We start from the raw sequence: 20,556 nt of genomic DNA on the forward strand, positions 1-20,556 counted from the left end.
ATCACTGGACGACTGAGTCTATGCCCTAGACACTTTGTGCCCTTCGTGGGGAAGAGTTCTGTGCTCCCATGAGAGGTGCTCTTAAGTTGTCAGCAAGAGGTGGCAGAGAGAATGCTTCACTCTTTGCTTTATACAGAAGCTTACAGCTGAGCTACTAAATGTACTGGAAACAGTTGCAAATAGCAGAGATAAATTATAAATAGCAAAGATTAAAAATATGTCAGTTAACTTTCTGTTTATCTTTGTGAGGAATAAGTTTAATCAGAAATAATGTAATAGCCTTTCTGGGTCTTTCACATTGAGATATACCTGATGCTTCAACTTTGGCAGAGGATCCATTTTAAAGAGTTGCCAAGTACAATGGTGAGACCTCTTGGGCTTTGGCAAAAGGTGGGCTCGGTGGCTCCCCTGCCTAGGATGGCCCACTATGTTCCTCGGGAAAAGGGTGTCTGTCTGACTCCTTTTCCCCAAAGCTTTCTATTACTGTTACTTTAAAATGTGCAAAAGTAATATATATCCTTATGCACTCTAAAGTCAGGAAATATAAATTCTTATTTCATCTTAAGGGACGATGAAAAAGGGCTGATAACTCTAAATCTGACTTATAACTGAGGAAACTAAGATAAGCTTAGTAAGCCAAATTAATTTTTTTTAAAGTTTGTTTTTTTCTGACTACTAAAGAAACACATGGTAATTTCAGAAGATTCATAACATGGTGAAAAGAAAAGTGAAATAATTTAGGGCTAATAACTGTTGGTTTTATATAGAGATATTTATAATCTAGCCTTTTACACACACACACACACACACACCACACACACCTACTAAACACATATCATACACAACATTTTTACTAATAGCAGTAGGTTAAATCTTTCATCAATTATATACTCATAGTATCCTGCATTTTGCTTCATAGCACTTACTACTGTTTTAAATTATGTTGTTATTTATACTAGTATCCTATTATACTCTCGATGGCTAGCACCGTGCATGGCACATTACATATTTGTTGAAACAAACTTGAATATTATACATTCTGCCTAGTCCTGATTTTTTCAACTTAATTTATTATAGCTATTGTTCCATAGCAATAAATACAACTCACATAAATGTAACTCATCATTATAATGGACATGGATGCTTTTCCAATTTCCCTTCCAAATTACTATTTATAATAATGCTGAATGGGCATCTTTGTACATACAAATTTAAGCAATCACCCAATCCAGTTCTCTTTATATTTCACTCATATAGTATCAAGGGGGTGAATGACCTGATTTTAAAAGTGTGAAGGAAAGTAATGGACAGAGTAGTAGGACGAGGCGGAGTGAGGGAGAGGGAGCGATGAGTGTTTTCAGAAAAAAACAGTGTTCTGTGCTCAGCATGTGGATTGGGTTTAGTCTGTGAGTTAAGAAGGCTGGAAGAGGAGGAAGAGATGTCTATGGATGAGTCTCTCAAGGTAGCAGGTGTCTTGTATCTCAGATCCCTTTTAGCTAAAGTCTCTGTGATTCTGGGGCTGGGCCCTTTGCAGGGGAAGGACACTATACAATTTTGCTCTTCATATGGTCCACTTGGCCCTCATAATTGGTTAACTGCATTAGATGTTGATAAATGGATTATAATCTATACCTGATCAGTTTTCAATACAGTCAGACTCATGTGAATCATGCTCAGTCTTTAATTATTCTGCATCAAGCACCGATGATTTAGGAACTACACTTAGGTGGGGTGTAGCCTGCCCCACCCAGCATTCTAAGGGGTCATTCCAACCCCACAACTCAGAACAATATTGTCGACTGGTCCCAATTAATTCCTGTGACCAGCAACCAACTTTCAAGCTCCTACGTGCTTGGCGAAACCAAACCTTATTCCCTTCCACCAGGGTGGCTCAAAATCATGCTACTGCCTAAAAATGGATGAATAGAAATATCCATCTGAAAAAAACTAAAATTCCTTTTATTAAGGAATGTTTCAAGTAATTGTCTAGTTTATCTCAGATTGAGCTATATCCTGTAACTCCTGCTTGCCAGTATCTTAGGACAGGAGCTCCATTTATCCCCTATTCTATGTGTTAAGTGTTTCTAATTATTATGTACGATGATATTTAAAGGATTGAAATATATACAAGAACACCCAACACTGGGCTCAGCACCCAGGAGGTATTTAGTACCTAACTGTAATTTGGAGTTTCCCAAACTGAACCTTGGCCAGTGGAGAACTTTCCACTGCTTGCGGCTTACACTGTCCCTGTTTCTCTTTCTCTTTTAATACTTCTGGAGCAGGAGGATTTTGTTTTGTTTCGTTTTGTTCTCACACATTTATTTAGCACTTATTGCAGGTGTGACCCTTATTCTGGGAAACTGGAGTTTAACAAAAAGCTCCCAATTTCATGAAGTTTTCAATCCAGAGGAAGACGAGACAAATGCATTCGTTTATATCTGCAGTGCATAGTGTGCTTCACGGAAAATTGGATGGCCAGATAGAGCAGCCATTTCTACAGAAAGTCATCATCTCTCAACTTGATGGTAAACGCCTTCCTTTCTTCCTCTCTGGTTTCCTTCACATTTATTCTCCAGTAGATATTTATAGACTGCTAGCTGCTCACCAGATTCTATGCTCTTCTCTTTTTCCTGGACACATGGGCTAATCTTCATTTTCCCACTAGTGCCTGAGATCAGGCCAACTACACGTAGGCAGAAGTGATGTGGGCTCCTTCCAGGCCTACCCATAAAAACTTCCCATGAATGTGCCTCCGTGCTTTTTTCCCATTCTGCTGGATGAATGGGAAACCCTGAATGGCCAAGGTTAATTGGAAGCCATGAGTTGAAGATGGCAAAGATAACCATCAGCCTTGGTCTCCGAATGACCTTGTTCAACAAAGCCCCCTTCCCCAGCTCCTTCCCCACATGCAATTGACTTGGACTCTATGTGAACAAGAAATAAACTTTGCTTGTCTTTGAGCCATTCTACATTTTGATCTATTTGTTAAGCAGTGAGTGAGGTACCTTAATTTTGTCAAGTCCCTGGTAGGTCTTAGGCGCTATGCCAGGTGGTGGGGATACAGTGGCAATCAAGGAACTAAAAATAAGCATGTAAACAAACATGAGACAACTAAACAATAAGCATGTAAAGAAAACAGAAATATACATATTGAGATAAGTGCAATAAAGGAAATTAACAGGGTGATAAGAGTGACAAGCTGGGGAAGGGGCAGCTGGCTGTAAACTAGACTTTGAATGAAGCATAGGTTTTGACTCCTAAACAGGGATTGTTGGTTAAACTCTGAAAGTGGGAAACTAATTATCAATTAAAGGAGGATACAGGAAAATTGCAGAAACCTAGGACAGCACCCTGACTCCCCTTCTAAACCTGTTCCAAAATACTACTTCTGCAAATGGTTAAAAATTCCAAAAGGCCGGGTGCGGTGGCTCACGCCTGTAATCCCAATATTTTGGGAGGGACGAGGTCAGGAGTTTGAGACCAACCTGGCCAACATGGAGAAACCCCATCTCTACTAAAAATACAAAAATTAGCTGGGCGTGGTGATGCATGCCGCTAAACCGAGTACTCAGGAGGCTGAGGCAGGAGAGTTGCTTGAACCAGGGAGGCAGAGGTTGCAGTGAGCCAAGATTGCACCATTACACTCCAACCTGGGTGACAAGAGTGAAACTCCATCTCAAAAAAAAAAAAAAAAGCCAGGCATGGCAGCTCAGGCCTGTAGTCCCAGCTATTTGGGAGACTGAGGCAGGAGAATTGCTTGAACCTGGGAGGCAGAGGTTGCAGTGAGCCAAGATTGCGCTGCTGCACTCCAGCCTGGGCAACAGAGAGAGACTCCATCTCAAAAAATAAAAAATTTTTTCTAATGTGCAAACAGCCATACATGCTGTCACGCCATCCCTGACTAGAGATTACCCCCAGTGGACCTCATATACCTTGTGCCTCCAGAGGAGAGTTTGGGGACTTTTAAAAAGTTACTTGTTAGTATCAGGCACCATAATCAAGGATATCTATGAATGCCCCACAACTCTTGCAACCCTCTTCACTATTTTGCAACCAATGGAATAAATGATAACTTAGACTCCCATAAAGGTGAAAAATGGGAAGGGTAGAAACAAATGCAAATTTTTAAAATGAAAGGAAGAGGTAATGCTTCTCTACGATAGCACCAATTTGTTTCTTAACAACTCCGGATCTTATACAGTAGCACTGCAGTGAGAGCATGCACTTAGCTCTGCCAAGTACTTTGTATGATGTGATCTTAGGACCGTTCTTAACTTCTCTGTGCCTCAGTTTGTTTATAATCGTAGCTAGTTCAAAGGGTGACATGAGAATTAAATGAGTTAATATTTATGAAACACTTAGGATATTGATGAAGCTGACACATAGTAAGTACTTACTTAGATGTTTGTAAACTAATTTTTTTTTTTTTTTTTTTTTTTAAGACGAAAACTTGTTCTGTTGCCCAGGCTGGAGTACAGTGGCTGAATCTGCAACTCTGCCTCCTGGGTTCAAGCGATTCTCCTACCTCAGCCACCCTAGTAGCTAGGATTACAGGCGCACACCACCACACCTGGATGATTTTTGTATTTTAAGTAGAGACAGTTTTTCCATGTTGGCCAGGCTGATCTTGAACTCCTGACCTCAGGTGGTCTGCCCATCTCGGCTTCCCAAAGTGCTGAGATTACAGGTGTGAGCCACCGTGCCCGGCCTGTAAACTAAATTCTTACAGAGCAGAGATAGGAGGGTAAAGGATGAGAATGAGTGAACCACAGGGCATCACTTCTTTGGCAGGAGGTGGGTGCCATTGTCATAAAAATCTGCTGGTCACTTAGTAAGCCCTAAAGAGAGGCAGGTGTGGGATGTGCCAATATAATACCAATCCACCCTAGTTACTTTCAATTTAAACATGTGTGTGATTTGTGCCATCACTAGTATCCCTCCAGTCCCAACTAATTGTGCTCTCTTTAAGCACAGAATTTTGAAACAGTAGAGATCTTATAGATCATCTTGTACCTCCCCTTCTTGAGGATACTTAGGTCCCAGAAGGTGAAGTGACTAATCGAGATCACATGTAAACCTCTGACAAAGGGGTTCAACTTTCAGGACTCCTGGTTTGGCACCCTGATACACCATTCTCCCTTGCTTTGTCTAACCATACGTTGTCTAATGGTTTAGCCTCATAATCCAAATCCATAATTCCAAGAGGCTTCTTTTCTTTTAAATTTCTAGACTAACTTTTAGAAAATGTCTTAGAATATTAAATGTAATAGAAATATTTGCTTCTGTGGTAGTGGGTAGAACATGGTGCAACCTCTTGGTGGTCTAAACTGTAAGATTTTTGTTTTTCAAAAGTTGAACACTAAGGCAGTGACAAAACACATTGCCAACTAGAACTTAAAGCAAATGGCACATGAGCTTGTATCCAAATCCTTAACCCCTTAAGGTGAGCGTATTCTAAAAACTTAGCTCAATAAACATCAAATCTCTTTGTAATTAGCTTGCATGTATAGGCTGATTGTCTTCAGTTGTACTTTTTTGTCTGTGTCCTTTGGATAAAAAGCTGTCTGGGTCTGTGGATTTGAGCTATTGTCTTTAATAATTAACATAGTTTTGTTGTAAAGATAAAATTTTTTTAAAAGGTGAATTCTAAGAACAATTACATATTAAAACAGTTGCTCATGGAGATCTTGCTATAAAATGACCCTACCAGTTAAACATTTATGACAGACATGTGGAGTCTGGAGACAAGGAGATGAAAATTGCAATTCTGAATGGATTTTTTAACAGGGCAAAAAGAATGATGTGATTGCCTTTCCAAGTGGAATGAATGCCATTTAGATGATTAGAGGATGAAAAATAAGACCTGTGAAAGGAATGTTAAAGTAAATGGGATTATTTTACTTTGGAAATGGAGAAGCATAGAGTGATTTAATATGTTTGAGTGTCTGAAGGATTGTTATAGCAGAAGCTGGTGACCAACAAGTTTCCATTACTACCGTGAACAGAAAGAGGGGGTGGAGTTTCAATTGCATTGGGGATTTGGGTAAGACCCAAGAATACTTTTCTGATAGGGAAGGCTATTGGATACTCTAATGGGTTTTGAAAGTTGTCAGACATTTTTTGAGGATCCACTGTGTGCAGGTCATTGCACTTGTGAATGGAGTTTTTTCTTTCTCTACTACTTTTTATAAGTAAGTCAGAGCCTTACCTTTCTGGGTTGGTTTCTATGAGGTTCTACTTGAAGGTAGAGTAGTGGTAGATGATTTATCTACAGTAACTTTAATCTTATGCTTCCCATGTCAAAAGTAGAAAAGAACTAAAAGTAAGTACATTCTCATTACCTCTAGCAGTTACATTCCATACAGTCACCATGAACATTGAATTAGTGGATGCTCACCCATTGCTCTTTTAGGAAATACAAGGCTAGGCTTCTCCAAGGCTCTGGTCACATTTTTTTCAGCTGGTCAATACATAACCTTGTTTTATGTGTGTTTCTGTTTAAAGGCACCTTATTTGATATGTATTGTTGATTCATTAACACTGAACTTGCAGCCAACAGTGCTATAACTTAGGCCTGAACAAAGCTTATCTAAAACACATGTTTTCTCCATAAGGCACATCACAGCCTCCTGGCATTTAGGAACACTATACACACTTCAGTGCTACACCTGGGGGGCATTTTAAACAGTATAATTACCAACAAAAAGCACACAGATGCTAAGGCCTTGTGGTTTTAGCATTCTAATAGATCACAAAAAGATTATGGCAGCCAAGCTGAAACGAGAGAGCAGAGTGTCACCTTGTTTGACCTCAACTGGGAGCACATGCACTAGGGACTCGGATTTTTCACCACTCTGCACATGACTGCAAATGACCATCAAAGCCCTGTGAGTATCAATTTTAGGGTTACAAAAAATTTTAGCAAGTAGGTGAATTCGCAAATAGGAAATCCATGAATACTTTGGATTGACTAACTGTACTGTGTGTTCAGACTTTTTGTCAAAGCAGTTATCTTCATTTCAATTTAATATAAACATCTTACTGTGCAGCTATTAAAAAAAAAAAAAAACAAGGGCTGGGGAGTGAGGAGGGGAGAGCATCAGGAAAAATGGCTAATGCATACGGGCTTAATACTTAGGTAATGGGTTGATAGGTGCTGCAAACCACCATGGTAAATGTTTATCTATGTAACATACCTGCACATCCTTCACATGTACCCGGAACTTTAATAAGATAAAATTAAATTGGGAGGCCGAGGTGGGCAGATCACGAGTTCAGGAGACCAAAACCATCCTGGCTAACACAGTGAAACCCCATCTCTACTAAAAATACAAAAAATGAGCTGGGTGTGGTGGCGAGTGCCTGTAGTCCCAGCTACTCAGGAGGCTGAGGCAGGAGAATGGCGTGAACCCGGGAGGTGGAGGTTGCAGTGAGCCAAGATTGCACCTCTGCACTCCAGCCTGGGCGACAGAGCGAGACTCCATCTCAAAAAATAAATAAATAAATAAAATAAGGGAAGTCTGAATAGCCCATAGGTAACGGGATGACAGTAAATTCATGTCTCAGAACACCATCTATATGATGACAGCTCCTACATAGGTATCCCCCTCCCCAGCCTCTTCATTGCTTCCTGACTCATATATCTATAGCCTCCTTGGCATTTCCACTTGGAACTCTGCTAGGCATATCAAACCCACCTTATCTAAAACAATGTCTTGGTCGCCTCTCCTGTCCCAGGCTTGCTTTTCCCATTTCAATAAATAACAACTCTCTCTTTTCAGTAGCTCAGGCTAGAAAGCAGTCTTCTTGGCTTTTCTCTTCCACTCCTGACATGTGGTCCATCAGCAATTCTTGGCAGCCCCAACATTCATGAGGCATCCAGAAACTGACCACCATCCACCATTTCTACTGACGCTGGTCCATGCCAGCATCACCTTCTGCCTACACTGTGGTAACTGTGTCCTAATGGGTCTCCTTGTTTCCAGCCTTGCTGCCTGCAGCTTCTTAGCACAGCAGTCAGAATGATCGGTCTTCTGAAATGTACATCTTGTAGGTCCCTCCTCCACTCTCGACTTACTAGCAGCTTTCCATCTTACTCAGAGTAAAAGCCAAATGTTTGACCAGAGGCTACAAGAGCCTATGTAATCTGCCTTCCTCCTCATTCTCTGACCTCATTTTCTGTCATTCTCCCTTACTTCATGGCAGTCATGGTGACCTCCTGCTCCTCAGTAGTGACAATCACACGCTGGTCTCAGGACCTCTGCATGTGCTCTTCCTTCTGTCTGGGCGATTCCCCTCTGATAGCTGCATGATCTTGTCTTGAGGCCACTACTGAAATGTCCTCACATAAAGCAAGCTTCCCTCTCCCCATACCCTGCTTTAAGTTTTTAGAATAATACATAATACCATCGGACATAGTACATATTTATTGGACCCTGATTTGTCCTGTGATCCCCTCTATTAAGCATCAGCTTCTCCAGAGCAAAGACATTAGTTTGTTCACTGCTGTGCCAAATGTCTGGGTCAATGCATTGCTCATAGTGGGTATTCGATAAATATTTATTGAATGAATGAATAAATAGATGAATAACTGCAGAACAATATCATCAATATATTAAGTGGAAAAAATCAGGTGCGGAACAATATGTTTAGATTGCTGTATTTGCATAAAAAGGGAGCCAGCACAAACATGTCTATTTCTCTATCCTAAGATTAAATATGAGTTCCTAGGAGTGCACAAAAGCCTGGCAAGAATGGCTGTCCTGAGAGGGGAATTCTTTCAAGGGTGAGACAGAGACACCTACTTTTCACTATATATTTAATACTTGTGTGGTTTTTGCAATGTGCATGGAACATCTTCCCCCAAAGCAAACCAGCTGAACAATTTTAAGAAAATTTTACTTGAAAACCCTCTATTGAGCATTGTTGAGCATAAGCTATGTTTTATGAAAGAATCAGAACTTCAGGGGACCAGAATGTATTGCCCCATTCCTGCAGAATAAGGGCTCTCAGACAGTTCCTTTTTTCTTTATTTCCCCTCTACTGTTTTGTGTTTTCGATAGCTTCTCTTTATTGTAAGAAAAAAGGGTTGACATTTTTGGGTCATTGTGCTCCTTGCCATCTGCCACAGAAACTTTGACATGGGAATGAGAGAGGCACCATGTCAAGCTGGCAGGATTCTGAGGGTGATTTTAAATCCGAAAAATTCCATCTCTGTATCTCTTGGTCTCATTTTAAATGGCCACATTTTCCTGTGAAAGTCTGCCTTTTGTCTCTTTGGCTTTTTTTTTTCTGTTTGTTTTTCTTCCTGTAGCTTTTCCCCTGTGGTTTTCCATTTGGCCTTCCCACATCACAAATCTAATTGGGAAAAATGGACAAAAATGCCCAAGAGGGTGGCGATGGTGCCTACTCATGTGACCTCCAGCACTCAACAGCCTCCTAGGCTTTATGCCAGAGGAGTCTTCCAGGGCTTGTCTTGGATAAAGAGGAGAATTTCATTTTCTCCTGTGTGGTTGTACTTAAACCTGTGTGTCTTGTGGATAAAGGTCTCAGAAATCTGTCGGTGGCTTTAAGCCCCAGCTTTAGATGACAGATTTCTAAAGACACACCTTCCATTTATGAGCATTGAGCAGGGACAGAGACCACACAGAGGTGTGAATGAAGGCCCCTCCTATATTACGGTGTGGTCCATTAGACTTCACAAGGAGTGTCCCCTACATTGGCAGCCTCCACTGTAGCCTTGTCTAAGCTCGTTTTCTCCTTTGATTTCCAATAGGAGTGAATAGCTTCCTTCTAATATTTTATCCTTGGTAGTGTCCGAATTTCCTATTGATGCTATTCCGTGTCCTTCTTCCTATCTTACCCAGTAGTCTCTGGAATCTTGGTGAAAAGTGCAAAACAAAACAAAAATATGCTGTAAAAATAACTACTGTAATTGCCCATAGTTCATTATACACAGTAAATGGGTCTCCAGTAAAAGTTTATCAGTCACAATGCAGCACTAATTAGGACATGTAGTTTTATCACTTTCATCATTCCATGAACCACCGCCCCCGACTTCCACTACCATTATGCCCCCTTTCCTGTGGCTGGTGATGCTGGATGATGTCACTTTAGCTTATGGGTGAGCAGAACAGGTGGCTTCTCAGATTCCCTTGTAGGATTCCTGTGACTGTCATTGACTTACCTCTTATGGTAGGATTAGGATACTTAAGTGAGCAACAGTGCAGAGACCTTCTCTAACTTTGTAATCTTCTTACACAGTTATGACTTAGTGGCCTAATTTTCTCTGGCATAGAGTAAAAACAGAATACTTAGGACATCTGGTTTTCTAGAGCTATTGGAGTCAGAGTTAACACAGATGAAGGGATAGTGTTTCTCTCCAAAATAACCAGATGCTTGACTATTTGCATATATGTGACTTAAATTTCTATTACCTTGTTTACACAATTAAATCTGTCAGGTGACAGAGTTGAAAAATGTTATTGCTCTTCCTGTTGTGTTTGTTTCCCCTTAAAGTAGTTAAAAGAAGATGTGTAAATAAGCCATGGATGAGAAATATAGCAGGATCATGGTGTACCAAGAGCAAGCGTCATACGCACCACATATTTTATCGTTTGAGAGCCCAGAGAGAGTGAAATAGGAAGAGCTTAGGCGGAATGATGTGGATGATAGTAATTAAATCTATCATGTGGAACTGATTCATCTCTTATCCTCAGTCGCTAGAAAAGATTATCCATGGTGGCCTTTTTTATCCTTTAAAAGAGATCATGTTGACCAAGCACCTTAACAAATATCTGTGTTCTTTAAAGCCTCTGGGTTGACCCAGGCTTGTTTTATGCAGCAACTTTTACACCAAAACTGTTTGTTTGAAGAAAGGGGGAAATGGAGAATTATTGTTCAATGCATGCAGAGTTCCAGTTTTGCATGACAAAATGAGTTCTGGGTGGGACCGATGGTTACACAACAATGTGAATGTTCTTAATGCCACTAAATTGTACACTTAGAAACAGTTAAAATGGTATATTTTATGTTATGTGTATTTCACCACGATTTTTCACCTGAGGCTTGGACATGAGGCATGTGGTCAGCTTCAGGGAAGACAAGGCCAGAGGAGATGCTGGGTTCAGGAATACTTCCTGCCTCCCGAAGCAGACAGGTGATGAAAACTAAACATTGACAGAACTCGAGATGCTCACTCAGGAGGCGCTGCGGGACAGGTGTGGGGCATGGTGCTTGTGCATCCAGACATGTTCAGACTTCATCTAGCCCTGATGCTTGCATAGAGCCCAATGATGAGGAGCCCACCATTAAACTCAAAGCTGTGAGCTAGCAAGTTAGACATGTGCCTGTGAGTGATGTCTGCTCCCAATTGAGGGCTGGGCTGCAGTCAGAGGAGGAGGACCAGCAGGTAGAAGGGAGGGCTTTGGGTCCTGGACAGTTTAGGACAGGGACTTCATTGTTGGAAAGGACAGATAGACAACACAGAGAAACCAGCCTGCCACTAGGAGTTAGGAGTAAGGGGTGGATGGCAAACACATGGGCTATTCATGCTCATTTCTTGGTGTTATGGACGGAATGTGTGTGTCCACCAAGAATATATATACTGAAACCCTAAACTTGGTGTGATGCTCTTTGGAGGTGTGTCCTTTGAGAGGTAATTAGCTTTAGATGATGTCATGAGGGTGGGGCCCCCAAGATGGGATTAGTGCTCTTACAAGAGGAGGAAGAGACACCAGAGCTCTTTTTCTCTCTGCCATGGATTCACTGAGGACTCACCGAGAAGGTGGCACTTTAGAAGCCCAGAAGCGGGCCCTCACCGAGGAACCAGACCAGTCAGCTCCTTGATCTTGAACTTCCCAGCCTCCAGAACTGTGAGAAATAAATTTCTGTTGTTTAAGCCAGTCAGTCTATAGTACTTTGTTATGACGACCCAAACAGACTGAGACACCGAGATGCTATGTGCTAGGCCCGACATCCATGCAGGAGCTTGAGGGAATTACAAGGAATTCTAGTGGTGTTTGGGGATTCCTGGCCCCTTAAAGACTCGTGGAGCCTAAGGTGTCAAAGAGGCCACTAAAAAATGTCTATGCAGCTTGGCCTGATGCATGGCTAATGCTTTCTGTGGTCAAGCTAGACAGTAGAATAATTTTGTATGTCTGTGTGCAGGGGGCATGAGTTGGCTACAAAAAAATGACCTAAAAATGAATTCTGAGTTTTCCCTAGGAAGAAAATTACATTTGTATCATAGATATTTTCATTTCTTATTGCATCTATAAATTTTATTTGCTTGAAGGAGGAGTAGAGTCAATGAACATTATAATCCATAAATTCAGGTTTCTCCTTTTACTTTATGGCCAGATTCTCATGGTGATTTAAACCCACAGAAGGAGTGATTAGTCTTGAATACAGAAAGGAAACAATTATTTAGATGCCACTGGGAATGTACTCATGATAAGAAGTAAAAATGGTAATCGGTCAGAAAGCCAATTAAAATATTTCATGCAGTTTTCCTGGGTTGTTATGGATAGCTGCAGCCATGTTGATAAATGCATAAAGAACATTTCCAAGCCCGGGTGTTGTGGCTCATGCCTGTAATCCCAGCACTTTGGGAGGCTGAGGCAGGAGAATCACTTAAGGCCTGGAGTTCGAGACCAGCCTGTGCAACATGGCAGGACCTTGTCTCTAAAAAAAAAAAAAAAAAAAAAAAAAATTAAAAATTAAAATTTTTAAAAAGATTATTAAAAGTTTATTTCTATTGTTAATTACAGTCCCTACAATTAAACTTAGGCTGCTAATTTGCTTTCTTGTGGGTTAAATTATTCCCGGTAAGTTTGCACTCTTGCTCCTGAGTTAAATGCACAAGTGTTTTGCCAAACTGAAGTTAAACTGCTTTTTGGCAGATGTTAAAGTTGGACCAACATCCAGGGAAATTCTGTTTGGCTTTGAGGGTTATTTGAACTTTTTCAAGATCAAGCTTTCCTTTTCATTTCAATATTATTTGTGGCATTCCGATTTCTCATCAGATGACTTTTTCGTGGTCATTCACCTTTGAACTGTAGCTCGCTGTTCACAGAACCATGGCATCATGAGGCTTGAAGGGACTGTGAAATGTCATCCAGCCTGGCAGGGCCACATCCGTCTTCAGAGGAGGTGGACTGTCTGTGCCTGAGACAGAGCTGAGAACCTTTGCTGGAAGCCTCGACATTCATCACTGAGGGGAATGACTGCTGACCCTAACTAAAGGAACAATTTTGTGATTTCTTTGTCATGCTTAAATATTTTCCCGTTTGTTTCACTAGAGTAAATTTTTATCATCATGACTTCTTCCTTCTTGTTCCTTTATCTCCTGTGCTGTTTCTTCTAACCATAAAATCAGTACAATTAAGGGTTTGTTCTACAAGGGTTTTTTTTTTTTTTTTTTCTTCCTTGGTAGAGAATTACAATATGAGATTACAAAGTACTGAAAAAAATATAGGGTAGGGAGCTTTGGGTTATGGAAGCAGCTGCTTAGGTTAACTGTGACATTTGATTAATAGATAACCTGCAGCTGGGAGCTGAGCTAATTGAGGTCATGCGTTATGCTCGTGAATTTGAAAGATAACCTGACATTTTGCAAAGACAGGAGACTTGCCTTGTTAGCCAGTTTAAGGAGTTTCTACAGCAGGGCTGAAGCTCCCATCCCTTTTTTCCAACCACTGTTCACTGGTAATTCTGTACCTAGTAAAACAATTTCTGTTTTAGAATAAATATTGGAAGGGTAGTTGAGCTCTTTTTCTAGCTAGAGGGTAAATATTTCCTCATATAGAACAAAACTGTGAGACTCTACAATTGGATTATAAGCCAAGGCAGTTGAAGGCAAAATAGGAAGTGATTTTGGCTTTTGTTTCTCTCCTCCACCAGATTTCAGCGAAGTGTATTTTCATTTATTTTAAACGTTCACTGTATCAAGGAGTCTAAAATAGTTGTTTCTTGGAGGAGGTTTCAGTGTACCTACTTTTCCCTAACAGTATGTTAGAATTCAGTGTGCTTGCTTAAAATGAAGACAATAAGTGGATAGAAAAATATCACAGGAGTGTATTTGGAAGTTTCTGGAAATTCTCTTGGGTGAAACTTCCACCATTTTAGCTCTTAAGAAGCTCATAAGGGAATCAGTTCTGTTTCAGTCTGGTTACAATTTTTTTAACCTCCCTGGTCCTACCATCTCTACAGCTCATATTTTTGCTATGTAGACCAGAGAAACACTATTTATCAAGAACATTGAAGAAATTCTGTTAATCATATCTGACCATTAAAACGGGGGAAAAGAATGGGGAAAAAGACAGCTGTCTTTGCAAGCACACATCCGTTTCTGGTGTGCAGTGGCAGTTAAAGTCATCTTTCAAAGGCTCTCTGCTGTCTGTTGGTGCCAGTAGGCAAGATAAAACAATTTTGTCAGCTAATCATCAGTCTGCTCCAGATGATGCACAGACTGGTCTAAGAATAAATACGTTAAAAAGGAAAGCAATTAGCTTTCCATATGGGATGGCGGAGTTTCTGCTTTGTAAAATTTCCAAGAGTTTAAGACCTGCTGATTCAAAAGTATTGAGATGAACTAGAAAGCTTTTCACGTTCCCATCTGCCACCATTGTGCTTTTCACTGTTCCTAGAGTTAACATGATATTAAATTTAATCATGGTAGGACAAACCTTTACAAGACTTGATGCTTGTTAATATATATGACACACAATAGTGTAGATAGTTTGGAAGACATGATGCATCTCCTGATGAAAATATAAAGAAATGCACCAAGGTGACAATATTATTTGGTTATATTAATAATTTTGTTATTAGTAAAATATTATTACTGTTGATATCCTCTAGAGTTACTCTAGAAACTTTCTACAGTATCCTTGAGACTTTTGATCCCCCAAATGAATGACATAATATACTAATAATAACAATTGTAATTCATAATTATGTGTTGATCAAGGTAATTCTAGCTGTTGTGACATATAAAAGTCAAAGTATCAGTGAGTTTATAAAATAGATGTTTATTTCTTGCTCAGATAAAGTTTGAGATGAGTTTTCTTGATTGGAAAGTGGCTTTTCTCTAAGTGGTGATTCAGGAACTTGGGCTCCTTCCATGTTTGGCTCTGTGTCCTTCAATGTGTTGCTTCCAAGGTGCTTACCTTCAGCAAGCCAAGCTGTGGATGGGTAAAAAGCATGGTAGGTTGGGCATGGAAAAGTTCTTACTGGCTAGGCCTGGTGGTGGTGCACATCACTTCTGCTCACATGCCATTGGCTGGAACTTGGGCATATAACTACCTAGAAGGCTGGGAAATGCAGCCTAACAGTGTTCCCAAGAAAAAGAAATAGGTTTGGTCAACAATTAGTCTCTGCCCCAACAATCTAAGAATAGATTTGTGTAAGCTATAAAAATGTGCTTTTTTATTATTGCTTATATTGCATTTCCTGTTTTAAGCTGAGGAGATTTGCCTCACATATATACTTACAGTCATACCCCACAATAACAACATTTGGGTCAATGACAGAGCACATGTATGATATCAGTCCTGTAAGATCGCAGTGGGCTGAAAAACTCTAATCGCCTAGTGATATTATAGTTGTAATGTGGTGGTGCAATGCATTACTCATGTGTTTGTGGTGATACAGGTGTCAACAAACCTACTGTACTACCAGTCTTGCAAAAGCATGGCCCATACCCCGACATGCAGGGCATAATACTTGATAATGACAGGAAATGACTATGTTGCTGCTTTATGTATTTACTGCATACTTTTTATTGCTATGTTAGGGTGTACTCCTGTTTGTTAACTTTTTTTTTTTTTTTTTTTTTTTTTTTTACTGTGAAACGGTCTCAGGCAGGTCCTCCAGGAGGTATTTCAGAAGAAGGCATTGTTATATCAGTTGACAGCTCTGTGTGTATTATTGCTCCTGACTACCTTCCAGTGGGATAAGATGTGGAGGTGGAAGACAGTGACATTGATATCCTGACCCTGTGTGGGCCTAGGCCAATGTTTGTGTCTCAGTTTTTAACAAAAACGTTTAAAATGTTAAAAATTTAAAATATAAAAAAAAGAATAGGATACAAAGAAGGAAAATATTTTTGTACAACTGTACAATGTGTTTGTATTTTAAGCTACGTGTTAATACAAGAGTCAAAGTTAAAAAATTAGAAAGTTTATAGACTAAAAAAGTTACAGTAAGCTGGCCGGGTGTGGTGGCTCATGCCTGTAATCCCAGCACTTTGGGAGGCCAAGGTGGGCGGATCATGAGGTCAGGAGATCAAGACCATCCTGGCCAACAGGATGAAACCCCATCTCTACTAAAAATACAAAAAAATTAGCCAGGTGTGGTGGTGGGCACCTGTAGTCCCAGATACTCGGGAGGCTGAGGCAGGAGAATGGTGTGAACCCGGGAGGCGGAACTTACAGTGAGCTGAGATTGTGCCACTGCACTCCAGTCTGGGTGACAGAGTGAGACTCTGTCTCAAAAAAAAAAAAAAAAAAAGTTACGGTAAGCTAAGGTTAATTTATTATTGAAGAAAGAAAAATTTTTAAACACAAATGTGGTGTAGCCTAAGCATCTAGTATTTATAAAGTCTATAGTAGTATACAGTAATATCCTTCACATTCACTCACTCTCACTGGCTGACTCACCCAGAGCAACTTCCGGTCCTGCAAGCTTCATTTACTGTATGCGCCCTCTACAGGTATACCATTTTAATTGTTTATGCTGTATTTTTAACTGTACTTTTTCTTTGTTTAGATACACAAATCCTTACCATTGTGTTATAATTCCCTACAGTATTCAGGACAGTTACATGCTACACAGGTTTGTGGCCGAAGAGCAGTAGGCTCTACCATATATCCTGGGAGCGTAGCAGGCTGTGCCATCTAGGTTTGCGCAAGTGCACTCCGCGATGTTCATGTAAAGACAAAATCACCTAGTGACACATTTCTCAGAACGTATCTCCATCATTAAGCAACACATGATTGTATTTTTTTTGGAGACGGAGTCTTGCTCTGCCTCCCAGGCTGGAGTGCAATGGCACGATCTCAGCTCACTGCAACCTCTGCCTCCTGGGTTCAAGCGATTCTCCTACCTCAGCCTCACTAGTAGCTAGGATTGCAGGTGTGTGCCACCACACCCAGCTAATTGTTGTATTTTTAGTACAGACGGGGTTTTGCCATGTTGGCCAGGCTGGTCTTGAACTCCTGACCTCAGGTGATCCACCCATCTTGACCTCCCAAAGTGCTGGGCTTACAGGCGTGAGCCACCGCGCCTGGTCAGCAACACGATTGTATTTTTAAAATACTGGGAAACATTTTGCTCTGTGAGATTTTTATTCCTAGAAGTGGGAATAGAAAGGAGCTGTCTATGAGCTGCTGTACAAACATCTTGAAGCAACAAGCTTATTCTCCAGCTTTTGAAGAGCAGTGAGCAATTAGTTTCTAAACAAAGGCCATGACAGTGGACCTGAGAGAGGAAACCCAATTTGGGAGAAACTTCTTGGGTGATATGGATAAAACTTGGTATCTCAGTGGATTTGAAGTATTAGGGTGACAAAATCATGCTGATTTTTTTTTCCATGAGGGAGCAAGGAAATTTGGAATAAGTTTGGGAAAAGGAGAAGGTGGGATTATAAACTTAGTTTTACACATACGAAATTTGAGGTGGCCAGAGAAAAAATCTGGGCGTATTTTGAAATTGCTTCTGTAATAAGGGTAGATAAAGGACTTGGATCATCTGACTATCAGTCAGGTCTTAGAAGTCATTGCATCAGCTCAGTTTAGTCAGAAAAAAACGTGAGAGGAGAACTGTGTTATGGGACCTCAGGCAAACTGATGGCTAATAAGAGCCATTAGATTTAGTGTTTAGAAGAGACATAGTAACATTATCGGTAGAGCGTAGTGGGGTGGGGCAGGAGCCAGATTGAGAGGGATTGTAAAATAAATGGAAAATAAGAGGGAGTTAAGGGAAGGCATTAGCTGTAGAGAAGGGACTACAAACACTTATCTTCACTCTCATGAGCAGCAATAATGCAAACGCTGAGCAGAGTCCAGCCACGGGTGCTCAGCGGTGTTATCACTGTTATTATTGATTATTTCTTCTCTGTTTTTTAGATATGAAGAAACATGTTGTGAGGAGTTAGTTGGCATCAGTTTCATCTGAGGAAGGAATAGGTAAACTATACTTGCATGAGTAAGATTGTATCAGACAATGATGGCAGTATGAAAATCATTGCCCTTGTGTGTTAGAGTGCCTTTTTCTGGCTTCATTTAACCAATATTCATTGAACCCTTGTTATGTGCTGGGCATTCTGATAGGCAGTGGAGGTGGAGCGGTGAATATGACCATGTCGTTCTCATGGAGCCTAGCATTCCCAGAAATAATGGGAATGTCAGTTCTGATAAGAGGATTCCCATACAGGGTGCTATTGATAGCATCTTCTGGTGAGATGGCTGATGGGTTTGTTTATTCTCATTTTTTAAAATAAAGACAGGGTCTCAATATGTTGCCCAGGCTGGTCTTGAGTTCCTGGGCTCGAGTGATTCTCCTACCTCAGTGCTTCACTGTGCCTGGCTATTCCCATTTTATAGATGAAGAAACCGAAGACCAAATAGCGTAAATGATGTGCGCAGGGTCACCAGGTCACCAGTGTCTGAGTATAAGTGACATAGCGTGCTTCTAATAGCGCAGGTATTTTGCCACAGTATTCTATCCTTTCAGATATGACACTTCCTGCCCTTCCACTGCACCCCACTTTTATCCGTGTATGTACCCCATCTCAGCTTCAAGCTCAGTACAAGGTTTTTCTCTCTAGAACACCTCTTTTATCTCCCATTTTCCTGATGCATTTACATTTATTGTCTGCCGTGCACAGCCATTCCTTATTTTTGTACTTTCTTAGTTTTGATTTGTTGTGGCTACAAATTTTAGCCTTTCACAGATACCCTTGGTTACTACTTGTTTTGAAACATGCTTTAAAGCTGGATGCAGTGGCTCTCACCTGTAATCTCAGCACTTTGGGAGGTCGAGGCAGGAGGATTGCTTGAGCCCAGGAGTTCAAGACCAGCCTGGGCAACATAGTGAGACTTTGTCGCTACTAAAAATTAAAAAAAAATAGCCAAGTGTGGTGGCATGCGCCTATAATCCCAGCTACTAGGGAGGCTGAGGTGGGAGGATCACTTGAGCTCAGGAGGCAGAGACTGCAATGGGTCATGATTATGCCACTGCACCCGAGCCTGGGGGACAGAGTGAGACCTTATCTCAAAAAAAAAAAAAAAAAAAAAAAAGAAATATGGTTTATCTGCCTGCCTAGATTGTTACCTCAATGTGGGCAGGAACTTCAGCTTTTGCTGCTTTTTGCTCATAATGCTAAGTACAGGAAGGCAGAAACAGGTCATTTTTCATGTCTAGATTTTCTGTAGCTAATATTGTGTCCCAAAGACTGTGTTCTTTCTCAATCCTGTTTTGTGGATGCCAGGTGTCCAGATTCTGTTGTTATCTGTTCTTGCAAAATCATTTCCAAGAATGTAATGTAACTTGTGGAAAAATTCAACTCCATTTTTCCTAAATCAATTCCATGATTACCTAGCAAAGTATTATAGTTGCAATCTAGAAGCTAGTATGTAGGACACGTAGGTTATATGTATTGAAAAACACTTTGAAAATCTTGCCATTACTAGGAAATTTATTATAGTTGGCTCTGCATTATCCACTTTTTCTAAAAATATTTTTCAAATTATCTGTGTAAAGTCCTGAGCTACATTTTCTCTCCCCATCCCAAGAAGATGAAATGGAATGCTGACCTGGTGCGGGAGGCAGCTTTCTGATAGATGGGGTACACCAGCCAAACACTCTTTGCCATGAATCTGGCAGTTTGCTTTGGAGCAGATGTTCTCGTTCCCTTCTCCTCCTGCGCTCCCTCCTCATGGTAAATATGTCAGGAGCAGTATATATATATTTACTGCTTTTCATTTATCTGGGATGAAACCAGTGCTTGAATGAAAACTAAGCATCTCTAGCAAAAAGGGACAGGCTTACTCATAAAAATACTTAGGAAGCAGATTGAAAAAATGAAGACCTTGTGGAATCAGCCTAAATTAGAATATGTCTGATAATTTCTTAATCAGTCACGTTCCTTCTCTTTTCTTCATTTGAATTTTATTTTGCTTTTAAAATCAAGATGGCGCATGCCCTGCTTTAGGAAAACATGGTATCCTCTGGACACATACTGTTAAACATTCATTTCAGAGGAAAATATTTGCATTTCACAAGGATTCTCCATTTCATCAGATTTTTCTTTAAGTTGAGCTCCTTTAATATATTTAAATTTACTGAAAACAACATCATCCACAACAGAAGTACATATAATCTTTAAGGAAACTTGCAATTGTGTAACACTAAATTTGTAGTAACTAGGACTTAATGTCTGAAACTCTCCTCCAGACCACTGCCATCTAAAAACTTCCCGTGGAAGCTTTGTGAAGACCTCCCAACTTTCATTGATACAGGATTCCAGGGACTGTATGACTATTCACATTT

The 20,556-nt window shown here is 40.4% G+C and overlaps 1 protein-coding gene across 5 annotated transcripts in view; it reads left to right on the forward strand.

The window, feature by feature from the left end:
• Positions 1–20,556, forward strand: part of PLD5 (phospholipase D family member 5) — a 436,159-nt gene that overhangs the window by 86,408 nt on the left and 329,195 nt on the right. The window lies entirely within an intron of this gene.

Source organism: Pongo abelii, chromosome 1 (assembly GCF_028885655.2).
Source record: "Pongo abelii isolate AG06213 chromosome 1, NHGRI_mPonAbe1-v2.0_pri, whole genome shotgun sequence".
NCBI classification, from domain to species: Eukaryota; Metazoa; Chordata; class Mammalia; order Primates; family Hominidae; genus Pongo; species Pongo abelii.